Source organism: Tenebrio molitor, chromosome 4 (genome assembly GCF_963966145.1).
Source record: "Tenebrio molitor chromosome 4, icTenMoli1.1, whole genome shotgun sequence".
Taxonomy (NCBI): Eukaryota; Metazoa; Arthropoda; class Insecta; order Coleoptera; family Tenebrionidae; genus Tenebrio; species Tenebrio molitor.
The window spans coordinates 16,707,848-16,731,902 of NC_091049.1; the positions used below are offsets into that span (position 1 = coordinate 16,707,848).

General features: G+C 39.6%; 3 long non-coding RNA genes across 3 annotated transcripts in view; 2 read left to right on the forward strand and 1 right to left on the reverse strand.

Moving 5' to 3' along the window:
* Positions 1-24,055, forward strand: part of LOC138127757 (uncharacterized) — a 299,284-nt gene that overhangs the window by 248,548 nt on the left and 26,681 nt on the right. The window lies entirely within an intron of this gene.
* LOC138129584 (uncharacterized) lies at positions 6,169-7,477 on the forward strand. The gene is made up of 2 exons (XR_011159265.1): positions 6,169-6,468; positions 6,518-7,477. It is a non-coding gene; the product is annotated as an uncharacterized lncRNA (long non-coding RNA).
* LOC138129546 (uncharacterized) lies at positions 21,323-22,910 on the reverse strand. Its single transcript, XR_011159245.1, has 4 exons — positions 22,185-22,910; positions 21,751-22,134; positions 21,609-21,702; positions 21,323-21,555 (listed from the first exon to the last, which is right to left on the reverse strand). It is a non-coding gene; the product is annotated as an uncharacterized lncRNA (long non-coding RNA).

Below are 24,055 nucleotides of genomic sequence, written 5' to 3' on the forward strand. Positions count from 1 at the left end.
TTTCTCACGTGGGGAAGGTAGCTGCAAAGGCGGAAAAGATGGTGGTCGTGTTGGGAAGGATCATGCCCAATATGAAGTGGCCAGGTAGCAGCAGAAGAAGACTTCTCTCAGCGGTCGTACACAGTCGACTCCTATACGGGGCGGCAGAGTGGGCCGACGGCCTCAAATACCAAAAGAACGTGGAAACACTGAATAGGGTCCAGAGGAGAGTTCTGGTGAGGGTAGCCAGTGCCCATCGCACGGTGTCGGCTGAGGCCCTACAAGTGTTAACGGGGGTCCTGCCCGCTGATCTACAGGCCGAGGGGAGGCTGCTCCCCACCATCATGGCGAGGAGTCCCACACGCCCCAGCACAGCTTGGTGTCCTGGGGGTTGTACGTAAAGTATTTCCCCTCCTCCCGAAAAAAAAAAACAAAAAAAGGTTAGGTTAAGATAGGATAGGACAGGTTAGGTAGGCTAGATTAGATTAGCTAAGGTTAGTTAGGTCAGGTTAGGCTAGTTTAGGTTAGGTTAGGCTTTAGGTTAAGGTTAGGCTAGGTCAGAATGTAATTCCAAGGATAAAATGATAATAATTAATCAGACACAGGCTCCTTCTCATGCAACAAACTACATGTCAAGAGTAGACTAAGTTAAAAAAAAATCTCGTGTAAAAAGACAAATTAAGATAAACTTAGACATAGGTCATGGTATCTAGCGCCAACCTTACCGTAGCTCGCGACTTTCTTCTAACGCTAAAGGAAACCCTTGGATCTGATTCAGGTAGGCCTAAATAATCTACTATGTAGTGACCTCGCGACGTCAGCAGTCTCCCAAGGGACCCCCATAGACGAGACTAAGATAGAGGAAATAGTTAAGAACGCGGCGGCTGCGCAACTTGCCAACTCGACGGCCGCCACAACTTACGGGGCGATCGCCGCTCGCCCTCCGACCGTCACACCAGTCAGCAAAGCCCCAGTTTCCACTCCCGCGCCCCCGGGGATTATGGAATTCGTGTAGATAAAATTGTAACGTGAAAGGACAACGCTATCCTCCTACAGTCCCGTTGTGACTCCATACTAAAGCTTGCAGAATCTAAAGTCTTTCAAGACCTAAAGCTAAAAGCAGTTCCCATCAGGAAACGGTGGCCCCGGATGCTAATTTCGGACGTGTCAGAAGGCACAAGACAGGAGCAGCTAGTCGAGGAACCAACCGGCCAGAATCTACCGGACGATTTCATCGGGAAGATCTTTAAACAAAACCGGAGAATTCAAAGAAACACTGATTCGCGCTCCTCTGCAGGATCCGCAAACTTTATCGTTGAGGTTCACCCAGCCGCTCGCCGATTTTATCTACAAACTGGTCGCGTATATACCTCGTGGCGATCTCACCACATACGTGATTTCCTGGAAGTAACGCGTTGTTACAATTGTTAGAGATACGGCCACATTTCGCGGAATTGCAATTCACCCACTGCCTGCGGCTATTGTTCCAGCACGGAACACGATTCAAACGCGTGCCGAAACCGTGAGCACTCACACAAACACAAATGCGTAAACTGCCTACGCAGCGGTGCCAAGGACACACAGCAGCTAACATGTGCCCCATATACAAACATCGGCTTCAAGACGTCATTAATTGAACCTTATACGACGTTGATGGATAGACACGGTATAACACAAATAAACCTACGGAAATCACACACAGTGACAAATGAATTATTAGTAGCGCACATGTTAGCGAACAACATCTCTCTCGCACTAATACAAGAGCCATACGTCCGTCGACATGGTTCAGTTTTCAAAATTCCCCATTTAAACGGCCTTCATTTGGCGGCAGTCACTTCCCCCAAGTCTGCCATTATTTTCAACAAAGACTGTATAGAGTCCCTTTTCGTCCCTCAACTTTCGAACGACCGCCTTTGTAGTGATCACGGTGCAAATGAGAGAAACTATTGTGTACTTTGCGAGCGTTTACCTGCCTCCATTGGTAGACATCCGGTCGGAAATCCCAACCATCCAGCGGCTTGTCGAGGCGACTGCAGGTAGCAGACGCGATTTCAATACCCGGGGAACCTTGTGGTTTGACAGCTTGAACGATACGTTTTCCAATACTTGACGAATTTATAACACAAAATGATCTCGACATTATAAACAAACCTGGTACTCTGCGACTTTCCAAAACTCAAAAGGGCCAAGCTTACTACCCCGTCTGCGACCCCAAATATCTCAAATTCCCTCATAACTTCCGACCACAACGCGATTTCGTACACTTTCTCAAATGACCCTGCCAACAGTACTGCCTCTACAACTGCCCCCAAACATGCCATGGACTACAGCCGAGTAACCCCAGAATATGTCGCGGAAACCCTGCAAGGTTGGAACAGCGTGTTCGACAGGACTTCTCCGGTCGTCTCCAATCCGGAAACGATCAGTCAAGCGGTCACTTATTTGTACAGCACCATCCGTAATTGTGTAGCCGCAAAAGCTGTGAGACGGAAGCGATTCGCCCACCGCCCGGACTGGTGGACGGACGAAGTTGAGAGGCACCGCAAAATATAGATGTTAAAGAAATCGCTATTCTACAAAAATCGTCACCCCGAATACGCCAACTATTTGCACACCGAAATGAGAGCAGCTCACGATCGATTTAAACGAAAGCTCACCGCTGCCCGTCAGAAGAGTTGGGACCTTTTCATCCAGCGAGAACTTACAAACAACCCTTGGGGAGTCACGTACAAGCTTGCGGTAGATAAATTTCACAAGGCCGGCGTACTTAGCTGCTTTACGAGGGAAGACAATTCTGTAACACTAACACCCCAAGACACGCTCAAATATCTGCTGCACAAGCTACTCCCCGACGACGACCCCTCTACAAACACCCATCTACAGCAAAACGCTCAACGCGATTTTACAGCCCTGGAACCGCTGCCACTTGATACCGACCCTTTCACTGAAGAAGACCTCAACCGCCTCATTCAGGAAATCAAGCCGAACAAAGCACCGGGAACCGATCGGCTCCCTGGACGGCTTATCAAGCTGCTCCACCCGTGGATGGGACGCTTTCTTTTGCGAATCTACAACGCGTGCTTGAGCAGAGGATACGTCCCACAAGCTTGGAAATCTGGAAATTTAGTCGTGCTACTCAAAGACCCCTATGATGACGTGGGCAGCGTAAAAAACTACAGTCCTATCACTCTACTCCCTACGAACGCAAAAATACTGGAAAACCTCATCAAGTACAAACTAACAGACATAATCACGCCGCTACACTCCCCTTTCCAATTTGGGTTTTCACCAGGCCGCTCCACTACCGACGCTCTCTTACTATATCAAACGGCGGTCTCCGATTCACCTCGGAAATACGTGATAACTATTTTCGTCGACATCCGAGGTGCCTTCGGCAAGGTCTGGTGGCCTGGCCTATTCAGCATTCTAAGGGATAGACATCCGCCGCATAAGATTCTAGCTATAATTAAAAGCTACCTGACCGATCGTACGGTGCTTTTTACACAGGGAGACGTAACTACACAAAAGAAAATAAGAAAGGGCTGTCCCCAGGGCTTGGTCTTGGGTCCAACCCTGTGGAACTTCTACTGGACCCACTTCTGAACGCCGAGTAGCCCGAGGGTACAAAGGTAGTGGCTTATGCAGACGATCTTGCCATCATCGTCGGTCATGACTCCAGACAAATTCTGAAAACCGTCGTCCAAACAGCTCTCGACCTCGTGACAAATTAGGCCACCGAAAATAAATTAACTTTGTCAACCGAGAAGACCGTCTTTATGGTCCATAAGTCACCTCCGCGCGTCCTTCAGCGGGACATCCGGCTGCTGCTATACGATGCCCTGGTCAAGAGGGTGAACAATCAGCGATACTTAGGGATCATAATCGACCCCAAGTTTAATTTCGAACTTAACGCTGCTTGTGCCACCCAAAGAGCCGAAGCATCACTCTGGCCCTTCGTCGTCGTGCCGCCCGCCACTGGGGACAAACCGCCCCGGCAGCCCTAAGGACAATATATCGCGGTGCAATTCTCCCCATATTGACATACGCCTCGCCAGTGTGGATAAACAAGTTAAATCGCACCAAAGTCCAAAGGAAATATCTATCGCTGTATGGTACTTTTGCGCGCCTACTCACAAGTAGTTATGTCATGCGGCTGGTAGATAGGCTGCCGAACGCAGTGAGGCAGACAAACCAGCCTAAACACATAAAACCATTTTTGCTCCGAATAACATATATTATTTTTTCTTCAAACCTTCATAACAAATTATTAAAAGACATGTTAAGAGACCAAGTAGGAATTTCAAATGATTTAGCTAGTTTACTTTATTGCTGCTCATCAGTGGAGATAATAACTTCACGGACGCCCTCAGCGAAGATAATATCTGCCGCTCGTCAGCTCGTTAGATGCCATGACAATGAAGTGACACTTTAGAATTATCAATGCAGCAGGATAATGTCATAATTTACGGACGTTTGAAGAAAAAATACATTCGTCATTAATTTCTTCTACATATTTTTCCAATTATAACATTGTCCCGTAAAATGATCCTTTGTTTACCGCTTCATAGAAATTCAGTTTCATATTTATGGCAAATAAGCTCACTAAATATCTGATATGCCTTAATAGAAGTTTCAAAGAATAATTCAGAGAGTTGGTTTTTAGAGCACCTCTTGTTAAATTTTTTAAATATTCACCAACATTTGCGAAGTCATTTTCACCACAGTTGGTAAAATTTATAACAAAATCTGAATTGGTGGTAATGTACGAGTATGTTAAACAATTTTCACAACCGTTAAAAAATTGAATTAGTGAATGTGCACATTATGCGGCAATATAGAACAAACATGACAATATAGCAGAATTTGGGGATGTATCAAATGAATTCTTTGGTATTTCTGAAAAGAAAGAGATGTTTTCAGATAACGGAAAAAGAGAATTATCGTTTTCATCTCTGTCATTCACTGAAAAGTCTTTTAAAGAAAATGTTCCAAATTTCGCGGACTTTAATTTAAGAAGGCTTAAAAGTTTTAATTATTGTTGGTCTTTTTCTTGCCACCTCTAATAGGGATCCATCGTTTCTGATCATTTTGTCGACTCTTATAACCGATGACTGCGAAATGTTTGATACACACTGCTGAATGTTTTGTTGGATTAAATGACTCCCTATGAATGCATTTAATCCATGTTTTTTTTATTTCTTCATCTTTTGGAAAAGAAAAAACGGTCACATACATATTAGTACTATCGTAATTGCTTGAACAATTAATTTCAGGCATATTTAATGAAAGGAAAAAGACACCCAGATATATTGTAGCAGGTCAAAATGCCACTATTCGTTTTGGCCGGGGTAGGTGGCCAAGAGGTCCTACTTTTGCTCGCGGGACAATAAGATCGCTGTTCGAAAATCAGGAACTAGCAAGACAGCGCACGGCACATGACGTCGCGACGCGCCCACCCTGCCGTAACCTTTTTCGGGACGCTCATTTCGAAATCATTCAGTTTGTTTGTGTCGTCAATCAATTCATCTTCAGTTTATCGGTTCAGGGTTCATTTTTTGTTTATCGGTTCACTTTCAGTTTTCTTTCAGTTTCGCTTTCAGTTTCACTTTCGGTTTACGTTTGTTTCTTTCGCGGTTTTCATTTCGAGTTTCATTTTGTAGAGTCTTTGTGCCAGCCAGTTTTGGGGCGGCTGGAATCACACATGTTAGCCCCTAAATTTTAGGCTGAGGTGGCCTCACGCCTCTAGGCTGTCTAGCTGCGGCCTATCTGTCTATCGTTCTCTTTTATCTTCTTTCTCCTTTCCCTTTCCTTCAATTCCTCTCTTTTTCTTCTCAGCTCGGGTAACCGTACGGCAAAGTTAGTTCCGATTCCCTTTTGTTCCCGTGACTTGCCGGAAAGTTATCTTCTTCTCTTCTTCTCCCCAAACTTCTTCCTTCATCCTTGTGTGTTCATCCTTTCGAGATCCTGCGGGAAATAGCCGTCAACATCTTTCGTGAATTACGCGCGGACTCACCGACACATTACCGCTTTAACATCTGAATTTTCCGATCGGTGATTTCCAACCTAAACAAACCATCGACCATCTGTCATTTAGCGCGCAAGTGTAGTATCGCCGGAAGTAGTCATCAAGATGTGCGGTTCATGCAATTACCGGGACGCCTTAACGCCCAACGGAATAAGGTCCAGATCTTTCGTGTTGCTATCCTAGATCGGGGGTAAACAAAAAAAAACCCATCGCGAGCGGAAATTAGAGGACTCGGTCGGCGACCGCCCAGCGGGCGGCTGTGCCGCAAGTCGAGAGCTGCGAATCACGTGCGTGGCGTTCGGGATCCGCAATCATCCCCGAGAGCGGATTGCCGAACGCCATGGTGCTTATCGTCCGGTGCTGCCAGCCTTCGGGGCCGTCGAAGAGCCCGAAATTTATCGTACCGCTACCGTTACCGTTTATCGTGGTCGAGAAACCCCTCGTCGTCTAGCGAGATAGAGGTAATTATCCTTCATTAGCGAATTCACTTCACTAACTTTCGTCTATTAGGGGTAGTTCGAGCCAGATTACCGTTACCGTACCGCGAAGGAGTACCGGAAAGTCCTCCTTCGATTTATCGTGGAGCAACCCCTTTCAGCGGAAAGGTAATTACCGAATCGATTGAGTTTCGTAACACTAACGTCAATTCGTTAGGGGTCGTTCCTTTGGATATCGTTCTTTAGGGTGGTCATCGCCAGACCGCATATCGTTTTGAGGGTGATTCTTCGCCAGAATCATCGTTTTGAGGGTGGCCGTTCGCCACATCGTTATTTCGAGCCGTCGCAAGACCAGTTAACGTCTAGTCACACCGTGACGCCACCGTTTAGGGAACAATACCGCACGACAAAAAGACGCTCCTCGAGGACACGCAACCATCTGACGAAAGATAAGTCGCACACTCACTCTTATTGCGGACAATTTTCATTTATTTGAGCGCCTCGAATTTCCCGCTTCTCACCTAAGTAATTTCTGCATTTTCTTGTATTTTTTTGCAATTTGTAAAACAGTAAGAATTTTTGTCAACTTTTTTTATCACTTTCAAATGTAAATTCAGAAAATTTATCGTTCAATTTCAATTTCGGAGCTATACCGACTTCACACCTTCCTGTAGGAATCAATCTTCGTTTATCGTCAAGGTGGAAACCAAGCCTTGACCTTGGGTTAATTTCATTAGCATTTACAGGAGGAAGTTGAAGGTTCGGGAGAGTTTCCTTTCACAGATTTTAAAAATCATTTATTACTCGTCTAAGGATTTCTTGTTAAGTTAAGTTTCGGTCAATTGTAAGAGAAAAGCTTTTCTGGTTGAGACCACGTAAATTTTAAGACCATCTAAAGGTACCGGTTCCGCATTTTATTCATTTGGTTACATGCGAACCGTGCCACACTCGTGTGAACCAGTACTAAAACAGCACGACCAATTTTGTGTGAGAACTTTGCATTGGACCGAATAAACCCAATTTTATTTTATTATCAACGAGTATCAATTCACACTCCCTAGACGTTTAAGATCAGAGCACTTGTCCCGGCAACTGGACAAGTTTGAAACCAGCTCAAAAAGGCTGCCTGGCGCCCATTTTTTTATTTTGTGAACCCACGCCCTCTGCCCCGAAAAACCCCCTGAGAGCCCGGTGCTGTCACTGGCCAACTTTTGGTCACAATATTTTTAGTCAAATTTTTAGCTCTTTTGATAACATGATATGTTTATTATTATTATTATTATTATTATATTAAACGGCATCAACCAAAAATTTATTTTTTTGTTCGACTGTCAGAATTTGAGAATTTTCTCCTATGTGAACGGATTTTGATAAATGTCACAACTTGTCAAAACGAAACGTCAAGCTAATTTTAAAGGTTTTAAGCGATTTGGAGCCTTTAAAGGGCTCGTCCAACAAAAAAACGTTGTATTCAACTCGTTCGTGTGTAAATTGAGCCTTTTTTGGCACTCGTTTCACTCGCGTTTTAAAGGCCCACGAGTGCCAAAAAAGGCCCAATTTACACACAAACTCGTCAAATAAACTACTATTACACCTAACTAATAATATATAGGTTTCGCTTTTTTCATTTGTTGAAAAACACAAATTTTACGATGCACTTCAAACACAGCCAACGGCCATCCATATTAGCTGTCGCTAACAGCATCAATTAATCACTTGACAATCAATTAGCGTTTTTCACTCATTTAAGAATCGTCTTCAACCTAAATTTGGTAAATATAAAAAGACTACCACCTTTAATTTATAACTTTTCTGAACTATTTTTTACACTTTTTAAAAAGAAAACTTGCGAAAACGGAACTACTTACACGTCGCGATCAACGAACAAATAGACTGTTCCGAGTTCCCGCTCGACGCATGGCGTGTGCACGGTCAGCCGAAACTTGTGACGTTAGATCACGTGACACAATCTTTAGTCGTGGCCTGTATATTCACGGAGGCCTTGAGTTTAGTGTTTTTTTTTTTTGTGACGTTAGCCACGATTCTGCGCATGACATGACAGAGACTACCATAGATAACCTAAATATAATGTTAATGAGTTATGAGTGTGCAAGTTATACGAAATTAATATATTGTAAAGAATATGCGCCTTATGTTAATTCTAGTGACTCAAATGTAACCGACTCTGAACTTGCTTCGTCTTCGTCTTCAAAACCTAAGCCCAAAAAACTGAGATACGTTCAAAATTATAAGCGTAAATGGGAAAATGAATTTAAAAATTGGCTCGCTCCCGGTAAGAAGAAGACTGAAGCATATTGCAAAATTTGTGACAAAAATATAAGTATTGCTTCTGGAAGACTGCAACTGGTTCGTCATCAAGACAGTGAAAATCATAGAAAAAAGTCTAAGGGTTTAAAATTGTCGATAAAACAATTTACAAAAATAGAATCCAACCTGGAAAAATCCGTTAAAAGTGCGGACTTTTATATTTCCGCTTTTATATCTGAACACAATTTGCAAATTCATGTTGCAGACCATCTATCAAAATTAATACCAGCAATATGTACTGATTCAGAAATAGCCAAAAACATCAAATGCTGTAGAAGAAAGGCAACAGCTGTTATAAAAAACATAATAGGTCAGCAAAATTTAGAAAATCTTTGTGCCATTTTAAAAACTTGAAAGTTCTCAGTCATCGTTGATGAATCAAATGCTTTAGGCTGTGCTAAACACTTAACACTAGTCCTCCGATATTTTTACGAAGATAGGTATTTTTTCGTAGCCATAATGGCATTAATTGTATTATAATTTATATACAAATTTCAGAGTGCATGATACATTTTTAACAATGACGCGTATGAAGGAAGCCAAAGCTGTGGATATTCTCATAATGAAATTGTGACCTTTTTTCGAAAGCACGAAATTCCATACTTGGATAATCTAATTGGATTTGCATCCGATGGAGCCAACGCTATGGCAGGTCGTCATCATTCCGTCATGACTCTACTAAAAGCTGACGTCCCACATATAATTTTGTTTAAATGTATTTGTCACAGCTTTCATCTCTGCGCATCAGCTGCATGTGCTAAACTGCCGAGGGGTGTAGAAGATTGTGTTAGGGATATTTATAATTATATTGCAGGAAGTCCAAAACGTATTGAAACTTTAAAAGAATTTCAACTTTTTACACACACAAAAATACATAAAATACTACACCCAGCGCAAACCCGGTGGCTTTTATTAGAAAGCGTTGTGTCAATAATACTTGAGCAATATGAAGCTTTGAGGTTGTTTTTCATAGACGCTGTTAGTAGTGATAGACTCATATCTGCTGAAAATATTTTGGAGAAACTTAATGATCCGTTAACGTATCTTTTCCTTTTATTTTTGGAACATGCTTTGTCTTTATTTAATAATTTTAATAAGGAAATGCAGGCTACAGAACCAAAATTGTATAATTTATATCCACGTATGATTGAATTATATAAAACACTACTCGATTGTTTCATTAAGCGCAATGTAATAAATAGTCATTCAAATTTACCTCATCAAATTCACGTAAAAGATCCCCAAAACTGTAAACCGTGGGATTCAATTTATTTGGGCGCTAGAGTAACTGAATATATTCTAAACCACAATTTGTCAACTGAACAGCTTCATATTTTACGGGCCCGATGTATAGATTTTTATATTGAAGGTGCTATCCAAATTCAAAATAGATTTGATTTTAGCAGTACTGTATTACAAAACATGGGACTACTAAATCCTAACGTCATTTTCAACGAAGATCTTGAGTCTATTATGCCCTTAGCGACCCATTTTCCGAATTTGGTTACAAAAAATAATCTGCAAGCATTAGATTTAGAATGGCGGCAATTAAGGAATTCAAATCTAAAATATGTACTTTTTGGCTAAAAGTCGAAAATGAAAAGTATGCTGATACAACTCCTGTATACCCTTTAATAAGCAAATTCGCTTTGAATCTATTAAGTCTACCACATTCTTCTGCAAACGTCGAAAAAATATTTTCGCAAGTTAATTTGTTGAAAACGAAGCAGAGGAATCGTGTATCAACAAGTACTATTGTAGGACTGCTGCACTCTAAAAGTTATATCAAAAGCGAGTGTTTTAATTTAAATATTGTGATGAACCAAGGGGGTAATTCAAAAATCCCACCAAGTGGCCATCTCATTTTTTTTTCTACCAACATACGCAATGAAAATAAAACCCGCGAAATTCAAAAATGGCCAAGAGCGCGTGATCGTACCTCGTTAATTTCCCTACGTTGTGTTTTTTTTTTATACAAATTAAACATTACCAGATTCGTTCCAACAGGGTTTGTGAACCACACAGAAGAGTGCAAATAAAACAACACGATAATTATAACCAGCTATTTATTCAATGTTATGATTTTTGTTAACGCCGGGATTAATGAATAATAAAAACGTCTCGGGAGAGGGCACCCAAGTCTCCCCAAATGTGAGAAGACTACTCATTTAGAACTCTAGGAAAATGGTGAGCTGTGACCATTCTCCTAAACCCCCAAATGAGGCTCCACTAAAAACAGTGCCGCTATTCTACGCCAAGAAATTAACAACGGCGTCAAACGAAAAGCACAGGAAGACATATCTCAGCGCCCAGCCAAATTAATTCATATGGAAATAAGTGCAGTTGCATCGAAAAATCCGTCGGTGGCAATACTAGATATTAGTGAAATAAATAATATCACAAGAAATATGTATGTCGCTAGAAGATCAACCCTACCTCCAACGCCAAAAAACATTCAAGATGTGCATAATGCATTAAACACAGTTCTCACGAAAACTGTGCGAAACGAGGAGTTTTTATTAGTGAATGATATAGATAGCAACATCATAATATTTTCTTGTTACACAAATCTCAATTTTCTGTGTTCAGTAGAAACTTGGTATATGGACGGAACATTTCAATATTGTGCTAAATATTTCTACCAGCTCTACACAATCCATGGTTATAAAAATGGGCAATATTATGTCCCCTTGGTGTTTGCTCTATTACCAAATAAGTCTTCTACCACTTACGCCCAAATGTTTCAATTAACTTCAGTGAAATGTTTTTAGTTTTAAAACCAAAAACAATTATTGTTGATTTTGAGAAAGCTATACACACAGCTATCCAAAATGTTTTCCCTTCAACAGTGATTCATGGATGTTTGTTTCATTTAAAACAGGCATGGTATCGCAAAATACAACAATTAAACCTTTCTGTAGAATACTGTAATAAGAATTCTGAGATAGGAAAATGGTTGCGGTATGTTTTTGGGTTACCCTTCGTGCCGTCAAATGAGGTCGGTGACTGTTTTTTGGAACTAATGGAATTCATGCCTGCGAATTTCAATTTATCCAAATTTGCAGATTATCTTGTGGATTTTTATATAGAAGAAAATTGTGATTTTAGTCCAGCAATGTGGGCTGAGCTTTCTTCGAGTGTTAGCCGAACAACTAATGCTTGCGAATCTTTTCATTCACATTTAAAAAATAATTTTTATTCAAGTCATCCCTCCATTTTTGCTTTTTTAGATGTACTTATTAGTTTTCAGGCATATACGTATAGCAGAATTCAATCTGCAAACAGAGGAATAAAAAAATTGAGTAAGGACGTAAGAAACAAAAAGGAGACATTACAAAAATTAATAGAAAACTATGGAAATGGAATACTCCCTAGAATAAAGTTTGTAAAAACAATTTCTTATCATAATAAACCTATGTTGTAATAATATTTCTGAAAGTAAACATTTTATTTTAATATTTAGTAAATATTCCTTTATCTAGGACTCAAAAATGTAAAAATATACCTGCCGCATTCCTTAATCCTTCGACAATAAGCGGGAGCAACTCGTCTACAGATAACAGCTAAGTACCGACCACCTGTGGTGTAAACTGACCGCTGGGAGGAACTCGTCTACGTCCCCCACCACAGCCAAAAAAGGGACTGGCGCTCGAGGCAAGAGGCATACCGCGACCGAGCCGAACGGCGTCAAATCCCGTGACGTCACTACCGTAAGTGATCGTGACGCTGCCATTGATCAAAAGTTTTTCGTGTCAATTCTTTCATTTCATTTGTAGCTAATGAAAAATCCCATTTGAGAGTTATTTTAGTCCATTTTTTATTATGTACTCTACAGGGTGTTTTCGAAGTTGCTGCTTTTGTGTGGCAGTATATTTAGGTGAGTCAATAAACCTTTTAATCTTACTGCTTGCTAAAATTTTTAATGATAAACTGTAAAATTTAATTTGTTTTGTTTTTTTTTCCACTGTAACAGATAAGGAGCTAATAAAGAAATTGGCTGCGTGCCAATTCTTTATCCCGTGCGCTTCGGCGTATGGGCTCCTTTTATCGTATTTAATTGCATTTATTAAATTTTTTTTTTCTTCTCACACAACGTGTAACAGAAATAAGTACATTAATTTTAATTGGTAATAGAACTCGTCAAAAGGAACAACTTTTCTATCTACCATTTTGCGGAAAAACGATGTTTAATTCCAAAAAAAAAATTGGAGAGATTTTTCACTAAAATAACCCTACGCCACTAAATACTGCACTGGCTAATTGAGATCAGCGCTAATATGAAAAAACATCCATTTTCATCCAGAAAACGTGTTTTAATGCCGAAATCGAAATTCAAATAAATCTACCCGTATAGCAAAAAATCCACTTCGTAAGAATCTGGTTGTTTCACGTTTTTAGGTAGCTTAGTTTTGGAGATATGAACGGTTTTAGGAAAATCTTTCCTATTTTTTTAGACCACTACGCAACGTTTTTCGCCAAAATGGCAGAGAGAAAAGTTGTTCCTTTTGATGAGTTCTATTACCAGTTAAAATTAACGTACTTATTTCAGAAACACCCTGTATATACCGGATAGATTAATTTTCGTCCCAATATCCAGTACTGGAACAGTGTAATCATATCAGCACTTATTTTAATTGTGGGCTAAATTAAAAATAACTTAATGTTGGCATAGCAAGAGTTGTCAAATATTGTGGTGGTAATTGCTGATAATTTCTTTTTATAATGTCTAGTAACAAGGGTACCAGAACTCAGTTGGGTGAGGTGGGAGACCTCCTCAAACCTTTGTGCGTAGGTTGCAAGGAAGAAGTGGAAATTTCTGCTAGTATTAGGTGTGATCTTTCCGCTTGTTATTCGCATGTAAACTGCTCCTAAAGAATCTCTGCTTATTAGTCGAATTCACAAGCGGTCCCCACATTTGAAATTGTTGTGTGTGAATTGCAACGGCATTTTTAATTGTTCACCCTTGTCTCCGTTTGATCCTGATTCACCACTTGAAGAGAATGCATTTTTAAAGTACATCAAGAGCATTGTAAATTCAGCTGTTAGGCCGCTTCGTGATGAGATTTCGCTATTACGCGAGACCATTAGCACGATGAGCCTGACATGCCAAACCAGCTACTTTTGCGAATCAAGTTAAACAGGCAAATGAAAATAAAGTAATTTTTATGCCAAAGGGAGTGAAACAACTTCTCAATCAGACAAAATCTGATATTTTGAAATTCATTAAACCTTTAACTGAAGACATATAGGTGTTAGGTCTGTCGCGAACGGTGGTCTGATCATAGGTTGTTCCAAGCATATTAACGAACAGAAACTCCTTGAAATTGCGGAATCCAAATTGTCGTCGAAGTATGAGATCAAAAAGTTAGATCCTGTTCTCCCACGCGTTAGAATTATAGGAATTTCTAATGAATTAACAGAATCGGAAGTCTTAATTTATCTGAACAAACAGAATCCGAATGTAATTACTGAGAATTCTACCATCAATATGCATAAGTTCTGGGCAGTTAAAAAGAATGACAAAGTGTTGCAGTGTGAACTTTCTCTCGATCTTGAAACCTTTAAGCCCATTCTCGAACTAGGGCATGTTCTGGTCGGTTTAAGTAGTTGTTCTGTATTTGATGCTGTCTCTGTTCTGAGATGTTACAAGTGCAATGATTTCAACCATACAGCAAAATATTGTAAAAATGACTCCTCTTGTCAATTATGTGGTAAGCATCATCCTGATATTCCTTGTGCATTGTCTGAAAATAAGGTCAGTCCTACCTGTCGTAATTGCAAAACCCTTCGGACGTCTCATGGCAAGTATACAGCTTTTCAACTGGCATCAGCTAAATTTAAACAGGACCTGTTTGGTATTAAAACCGTTGTAAATGTTCCTAAGATAACAGACGAGTCGGCTCCGGCCATCGATGTTGAAAACGAGACCGCAGGTGTGTCCTCTCAATAGCAATTACTCTCTTCGCCCCAACATATAAAAGTAGGTTCTGCTAATATATCAATTTACTATCAAAATGTGCGAGGATTCTGTACCAAAACACTTGAGTTTTATCTATCTTCTCTAAGTTCAACATCTAATTTTGATATAATTGCCCTTACTGAGACTTGGCTGAATGATAGTTGTAGACACAAAAGAGGCGGAGGGGTTCTGTTAGCAATAAATCCAGCTATCAAGGCAACTGTGTGCAATGATTGCGATAATGTATGTGATATTTTACAGAGTATTGACTTTTTGGTTGCTAAACTGACTATGAAATTCCATCCAATTTTTCTTCTAGTGGTGTATATACGAGGGCAAGCTGATATAAAAGGTACCTAACTATGAAGGAGGCTATGAAAAACAAAAATTGTATTTTTCTCATATTCCTTAAACTGTCAGAATACTGTCACGAAATTATCACTATTCAATTCTGGTTGTACATTGACTTGTCAAAGTTTTTGTTGTCTCCGTTCGATAAACAGCGTCGAGTTGAAACTTCTCAACAATTTTTGGAGCTCCGTGAAGAACAGGAGAATGAAATTATTCAAAGAATTGTCACTGGCGATGAAACATGGAATCATCACTATGATCCTGAAAGCAAACAGGAATCCATGCAATGGAAACATAAGGGTTCTCCACCCCCAAAGAAGTTTAAAGTCCAGCACTTTGAAGGCAAGATTATGGCCACGGTCTTTTGGGACTCAGAAGGAATTTCGTTGATAGATTACCTTCCACGTAAAACCACCATGAAGGGAAACTATTATGCTGAAGTATTAGACAAATTAGAAAAAGCAATTAAAGAAAAACGCAAAGAAAAATTCAAAAATGGAATTTTGCTTTTGCATGACAAAGCTCCGGTGGATAAAACTGGTGTTGTCCAAGATGCTCTGCAGAAGTTAAAGTTTCAAGAATTAAATCACCCTCCCTACAGCCCTGACTTAGCGCCCTGTGACTATTTTCTGTTCAGAAAATTAAAAAAAAAGTTCAGAGGCCAAAAATTTTTGAGTTCATTTGGGAAATTGAACATCTTTTTGCAGAGCAAGAGGAAAAATTTTTTTGACGGTTTATTTTCTTTAATTTCAAAATGTAAAAAATGTGTCGAATTAGTAGGAAATTACATTGAAAAATGATGAAAGTTTAAATTTTTTATTTCAACTACTTCATAGTGAGGTACCTTTTTAATCAGCTTGCCCTCGTACCACCATCTTGCAGTAATACTGATTTATTGTGCGTTTGTTGATTTTTTGATCTCATTGTCTTCCTTGTATGAGTCTGACATGGTTATTCTGAGTGATTTTAATATCACTGAATTTGCGTCCTGCTCATCGGGTGATTTGAAACTAAACGCGCTTTATAATTATATTTCGATTTCCAAAGCTTCTAAATTCACTATTGTGCAGGATTAGATATTGGTAGTGAGTAATCTTGTACTTTGTGATAATATGTACGATTAGAGGTGGCTGTCATGACAATTTAATACATATATTTCAAAATAATTTTCCTGTTAAGTGCCACTTTCAAGGACCGCCAAATCAGCAATTAAGTCCAATAGAATTTTTTAAACATTTTTCTGACGTTTACGGTAGTCTCTTCTACACGGTAGTGCACCGTTAGTACGCCATTTTTGGGACACCTGTAGATAACCTTATGAATTTCTACTGTCTAAAACACTTAAACGATGTTACTAACCGCAACAACAGACTTCTGGATTTGCCCACTTGGTTTACGACGTGGAGGGAGAAAAGACTAGAGATGGCATTTCCTATGCTTCCCATGTTAAAATTCCGTACCCTCTAAAAGCACGTGCAACAACCTTTTATGACCCAGTCCACAATGTGCTAGATAAAGAAGCACAATGCGCGTGGAAGGAAGGCGAAGGAAGCCATTGGCCTAGCGTCTATATTCAGAAACCTTTTATGACTCTGTAGTTTTCGCGGGCCGGTACACGTATTTGAATTAGTGCCATCTCCAGTCTTTTCTCCCTCCACGGTTTACGACGACTATCATAAAAGGTTTGAGAAAGAAAGATGCAGCTCGCAGAAGGTATAACTCAACGAAATCGGCTGATGATTACAACCACTTTAGATCTTTTAGATATTCAATAAAATCTGAAATTAAGATTGCTTATTCAAAATATCTACAGCATGTTAATAAGTCATTGAAGCAGAATCCTAAAAGTTTTTGATCCTTTGTAAAATCGAAAAGAGATTCCAACGCTATTCCGTCAGAAATGTGCTATGGTAATAAAAATCTCAGTAATCCGGATGAAATTGCTGATGCCTTTGCTGATCACTTCGCTCAGTCTTTTATTAATAACAATAATAACAGTCGATCTTATAATCAGGATGGTCTTAATTTTAGTTTAAATGCTAATATTATAAGTATCACCTCGGTAACTGAAGATGATGTAATTAAAGCCTTTAAGCAATTGAAACCGAAATTGACAACAGGTCGAGACAAAATTCCTGCCTTTATAGTGCGTGACTGTATGTATGTTTTCGTTGGACCACTAACAAGGATATTCAATCTCATGCTCAATTCAGGTAAATTCCCTAATCAATGGAAAACTTCAAGAATTTGTCCAGTCTATAAAAAAGGTGAGAAATCTGAGATCAATAATTATAGACCGATTGCGATCATTTGTAATTTTGCCAAAATTTTTGAACTACTGCTACATACTTTCTTTCATAGTCATGTCTCTCGGACATTATCCCCACACCAGCATGGATTTATGAGAGGGCGCTCTGTTGAAACGAATCTAGTCTCACTCACGCAGTTTTTGGCTGAAGCTTTGAATGAAAATAAACAGGTCGATGTAATATATACTGATTTTTCCAAAGCTTTTGACAGGATTGACCATCAGCTACTATTACATAAGCTATATCGGTTTGGCTTCTCCGATCAGTTGATAAAATTAATGTGTTCTTATCTGTGCGATAGACATCTCTTTGTATGAGTGAATGGGTTCAAGTCAGGACTTTTCAGGCAGGGCACTGGGGTTCCTCAGGGTTCAGTGTTGGGACCCTTTCTCTTTAATATATTTATAGATGACATTGCAGATCACCTCGACACACCATTTCTTCTGTTTGCTGATCATTTAAAAATCTATGATAGGGCTAATTCAATTGAAGACTCTATGCGTTTGCAAAAGAATTTGGATGCAGTATATGAATGGTGTGTGACAAATAAGCTTTTGCTAAATATTTCTAAATGTAATGTGATGACCTACGCGAGAGAAATGAACCCACTCTACATGGTGTATAAGATAAATGGATCGATGCTTGAGAAGCCTGACTCCATTCGTGATTTGGGTGTAAGTTTTAATTCAAAGCTTTCGTTTAATGATCACATTGATCTTGTGGCCCAATCAGCATTTAAGTAAGTCTCTGGGGTTTATAATGAGGAATAGTCGCTAGTTTGGTCACCTATCTACAATAATCACATTTCTACGCTTGAAAGGGTACAGCGAAGGTTTCTCAAGGCGGTTGCTTGTTTTATAGATGGAGTTTATCCTCCTAGAGGTTATCCTCAGGAACTTCTTCTTGAAAGATTTAATCTTGTGTCGTTGGTTTCAAGACTTGTGGAGCATTCAATAACTTTCCTGTATCAAGTTCTGGATAATTTATATGATTGCCCTTATATACTATCTAAGATCTCTCTACGAGTTGCTCGACCTAATTCCAGAACTAAAAGTGTATTTTACATGCCGACTGTCGGAACTAATGTAGAAGAGAGCTCTCCACTGATTCAGGTGTTCAGGAACTCCTCAGAAGTTGAGGAGTTGTTAGATAATTTTGCCTGCTCAATTCCAAGTATTAGGAGTTGCTTGAAACGAACATTGGCGAACAGATCATAGCTGCTGTCTTGTACCTTGTTCTTTAAATGGGCTTCACCATTGGACAATGTAAAGAATAATAATAATAATAATAATAATAAATATTTTAAGTAAACAACAAAAGCAAGCATATCTTTTAGATATAGCTGTTCCAAATTCACCCAATATAACACAGACATATAACACAAAAATTAATAAATATTTAGAACTCCGTTGCTATGAGAAATCTTTGGTGTTTAAAAAAAAATTCGATTTTACCACTTATAATTTCAGCAACGGGAATAGTACCGCAATCTCTTTTTAAAAATTTAAAAATTTTGGACTTAGAGAACACATTGGTAGTTGAAATTCAAAAAGGTATATTATTGTACTCATGTCATATCGTGAGGAAATTCCTTAACATTGACACAGAACATAAAACACAAAAAAGTCAAAATGTGGAGGCGAGACGCCGGTAATTATGTTGATAAGCACTGCACTATTACTTGATAGTATTATCCATAATAGTGTATGTACTCCGGCAAAATTGCCGTGCCGCCGGGTGGTGGAGGGTTAAAATATCGGAAGCGGGAAAAAACTTTTATGCACAGGAATTTGGAAGCTTTGCATGACTGGCACTTTGATGAGGAAAGTTTTGAAATTACTTACTGGGACGTATTTGGGAGTTTAAACAAGAATGCGCACCCATTCTTCATCAAAGATGATGTAGTGGAAATACCTGAAGATCTTTTTGACAAACCGAAATTAGGAATATTAGGACTGATGTGGGATGTTTCTAAATATCCATTAGAAAACTTTGTAATTCAAAATACCAGCACAACACCGAACTCTATCGCTGTTTTAAAAAAAAACGCGAAAAAAACAAAGAGAAATTGAAGCTGTTGCGTTAGAGTAAGAGAAGCAGTATGAGAATATTTATTTAAATTATTATTTTTTTTAGGGAAAAATTTGTTGTATGGGAAATGGAATTGAGGATGTTTGTGTTTTTTTTTTAATGAATTTTTTTTTTGTTATTTTATGTGTTATTTATTTTAATCAGTTTCAAAACTATAAGAAGCCAGTTTATTTAATAAAGTTTACAGTTGTCCCAAAATACCTAGACTGGGACAATGAATATTGAAAGTACAGAAATCAAATGGAGCAGCTTTTATTAACATATTTGAAAATTCGTCAAATTCATATAAAATCGCTTTGTTATCTTTCTTTTTAAAAAAATACAATATGCCATTTCTATAGCGAAAGACAGCATTTACATCAGTTGAAACACCAGGAAATAGTTCACTAGTAATTCCATGTTGTTTTGGTTTCATAGTGTATTCATTCAATTCAATATAATAAAATGATGATTTGAAGTTAATAATAAATTATCCGGATAATTTATTGAACATAAGTCTGGTAAATTTGGTTCTAAAGACTTGGTTGAATTCGCCTTCGGCTCATAAGGATGTGCTAAATTTGGTTGTTCTGTAATAACTTGTTTATTTGTCGATATTTTAACAGTTGTTCTTGGTATTAATTCATATTTTAATCGTTCAGGCCTTCCATATAAATATTGAATTGCCCACATATCGTCTTGAGTTAATTTATCAATATCACCTTTATAATAGGCGTACATAATTGACTTATTATTTGCAGAATGTTCACACCTAATGTATGCCCGATTTCGTGTACAGGTCGACCAGAACAGCTTGGCTAGTGACGCAGTGGACTGAAGTCCCGCCCACTAGCGGAGCGGACTTGTTTGTTGTGTCTGGAAGTGTTCAGATCGTGTACAATCGGGCTAAAATCAGCGCGTCAAGCTTCAAGTGAACAGCATGTCCGGGCTGTTTTGAGCAGATTTGCTTCGTTGAGTGTACCGCACCTACAACCGTAGCCACATCCTTGTCTTACAGACACTAGCTCGTTTCCTGGTCGGCGCATCTCAGGCGCCAAGCTATTCTGGTCAAGCTGTAATAATACTCGTACTGTATAAAAATTAGTTAGACCATCAGGTGTATTGCTTGATTCACCAAAATACCAATTTTCTGATTTATCATAATGAATTCCTAGACATTCATCATTATTTGGAAAGAAGCCATGTGCTAAAACATTACCTTTTCCATCAAAACTGCTAGAACATACTCCTTTTTGACACCGTGTATTATGATTATGTTGAAACAGCGTATTAGAAAATGAAATAAGTATATCCGGTTTAATACTATTATACTTGCCTACGGCTCTGGGCTGGTTGTGCCAGTACGCAAAATTTAAATTTGAAATAGACTGCCATTGATCAAAAGCTTTTCGTGTCAATTCTTTCATTTCATTTGTAGCTAATGAAAAATCCCATTTGAGAGTTGTTTTAGTCCATTTTTTATTATGTACTCTACAGGGTGTTTGCGAAGTTGAGGCGTTCTCTTTACGACTCCGGAATTGTTTTTCAAATTTGAGAACACCGAAAGAAAAATCTAATTACTTAATGTTTTCCACCTAAACTTAATCAAATGTCTTCTCTTCACTATTTCCACTGGACTTTCCTTGTTTGTATATAATTTTGGTTTAAAATCTCAATGCTAAATATATTTTCATTTGTCTCATACGTATGATCAAAACCTGGACTGTTTAAACTGCAGAAATTTATAGTCTAAATATTTTTGTGTGCAACCGTACGCGAAATGAGCACTTCGCGTGCCTTGAGCAGGCCGCGAAATTGAATTTCGCAGCCGTTGCCTTGACGACGGCCGTAAAAGTAAAAGTCATTTCAATATTTATTTATTATCACAATTACAACATATCTATCTCTATATTTGCCGTGTGATCTTACAAAATCTGGATTGGGTACAGTTAAAGTTTGAATAATGCCAGTTTTTGTGTCAGGAACGGCCGCTATTAGTACAGAATTTTCATCTGGTTTGAAGTTCCCGCCAATTTCAAATGGAGTGGTCGCTTCATGAATGACGAGTCGGTAAAAAAGATCCCAATTATCGATCTAGAAGAATTAGGTTAATTTTTAACCGGTCAAAAAGGGAAATATCTAGTAACTAGTAACATATCCTGAATCCTGAATGGCATCAACAGACATTTTGGTTTATTTGTCTCTTCGCACGGCATCTGATATTTCCACGATTAAAATAACCTAAAAGGGAGCAGGTGATAACTTATCTTAACAGAATTTAACATTTACCTGCCACAATAAATAAATTCCAGTAAATAGGTAAGCCAATGCAACATTATCCGACACGGTTTTCACATTCTTCTCGTTACATCAGTCTCAAAGTCACTGTAACATTTTTTATATTGCTGTTTCGATTTTTCAGGTTTCAAATGCGACACTGCACAATTTATAATATTTTTTTAACTCTGGATGAGTACACGGAACAAGAGCTGCATATTTGCGGTATAATCTTACAAATTCTGGATTGGTGACAGTAAAAGTTCGTTTTATGCCAGTTTTTGTGTCAGGAACGGCCACTATTAATACAGAATGTTCATCCTTGATGTCCTCGATAGACATTTTGGTTAGTTCGTCTCTTTGCATGGCTCCTGATATTCCCATGATTAAAATGACCTAAAAAAGGGCAGATTATACAGCAAATCGATCTGGTCTCGTGTCAATACCTTAGACTTATTCGCCTGATAACCAACTGACTTTTTTTCAAAAAAGGTACCAATTTCAGAAACTTCGTAACACCAGTGCCATCCCGTGTGTTCAGCGTGAGCTTCAACATTGAATATGTGCTCCATAAAGTTGAACTTTTCACAGTTTTTAATTTTTCCATTAAATAAGCCAAAACAACATTCTCCGACACCGTTTTCACATTATTTTTATTACACCGCTCTTTAAAGTCATTGTAACACTTATCGTACTGCCGTTTGGACTTTTCTGGTATTAAATTGGACACTGCACAATCTGCAATATTTTTTAACTCCGGGGAAGTAGACGGAACAAAAACGTTGTAATTTTCGTGCGACATTTTTCCAATTTTTCTCAAAATGAATTGTTTTATTTATGTCGTTTCCATAGCGACATGGAGACATGTAGGCCGACTTTATTTTTATTGACAGTGAAGGAAATTTTACTTGTTCATTTTATAATTACAAATTTTCGGGTTGCACACAAAATGTTGTGTACACCTTGGCTACGAAATCCTTTGACGACCTCGAGATTGTCTTGTCTCGGCCGCAAAGCGGCCTTGACGACAATTTTTCTCTCGGTTCGTCAAAGTAGGATTTCGCAGCCTTGCTATACAAATAACTATTTACGGAACTGAGTTTTTAATTTAGATGACCATTTTCATAGGTGCCATAGATTAAGGATGAAAACATAAAGCCACATACCTGAAATGTTAAAGAAGAAATCAATTGTTTTTACTGCACCATTAGGGTACGCTTATGTTGGAGCTACGATGAGTGATAAAAGCGGCGACAAGAGCGAATTGCCATTTGAAAACCATGGCAGTTCGCTCTTGTCGCCGCTTTTATCGCTCATCGTAGCTCGCTAGTTTTCTTAGTCCTTAGTCCTATTTTCTATGCATTTTTTTTCAACAAAAACCGGTATTTCTAACAAAACATCAAAAACAACGTTGAATTTGACTTTTCACCCTTATTTTTAACCCCTAACTTCTAACTCAGATTTTCCCAAATCATCATTTTTTTAGGAAAATGAGTTGTGTAACGAAGTTACTAGGAAACGCTCCCGGTGGCGGAAAAATTCCGTTCTTTCTCCGAACCGGGCCAGAAAATTACCGCGGAGGCGACTACCTCAACCGCGTCCACCGAATCTGCCCCGGAACCCGTGTTTCTTCCGGCCGACAATACCCGGACTCCGCGCTGAACAGAGCTCCCCCCATCGCCACAGTCGCGCGCAGCCACCGAGTCAACAAAAGTACCGCGCAGAGCCTGCAGAGCTCATTCCGATTCCTATCCTCCACCCGACTCTCCTAGCACCAGCTTCCGACCCCCGACTTCCGGCCCGTTCGCTCCCCTAGTGAGCGAACCAGGTCATCCCCTGTTTCCGGCCCGTTCGCTCCCCTAGTGAGCGAACCAGGTGTACAACCTTCAATCCCCATCCGGACAGAAGATCCTCCGAGCACACATAAAAGACCTGAAGCCATACCAAATGCCCGAACCTCCAGCTGATTTTGCCAACATTGGCAGGATGCCAAACCAACGGATACCACCGCCGCCAAACGGTCTGCTGAGCGTCCGACAACAGCTGGACCGAAGACTGGCCGGCCAGGCCGACCTCATGCAGGCACCCCGACGGGCCGCCCTCAAGATTCGGGACCGGTTCCGACGAGCACCGCGTAACCCCCAGGAAGGGAGGACGGAGACCCGGACCACCAGGGACGTCCGGAGTACGTCTGCTTCGCCATGAACGAACCCGACGCCAATGGGCCCAACTGCCAGCGGGGAAGCCTCCTCGCTCCCGCAAAACCTCCAAGCCCTCCTCGGACACCGACCTGCCGCCGACGTTGCCAACGCAGGCG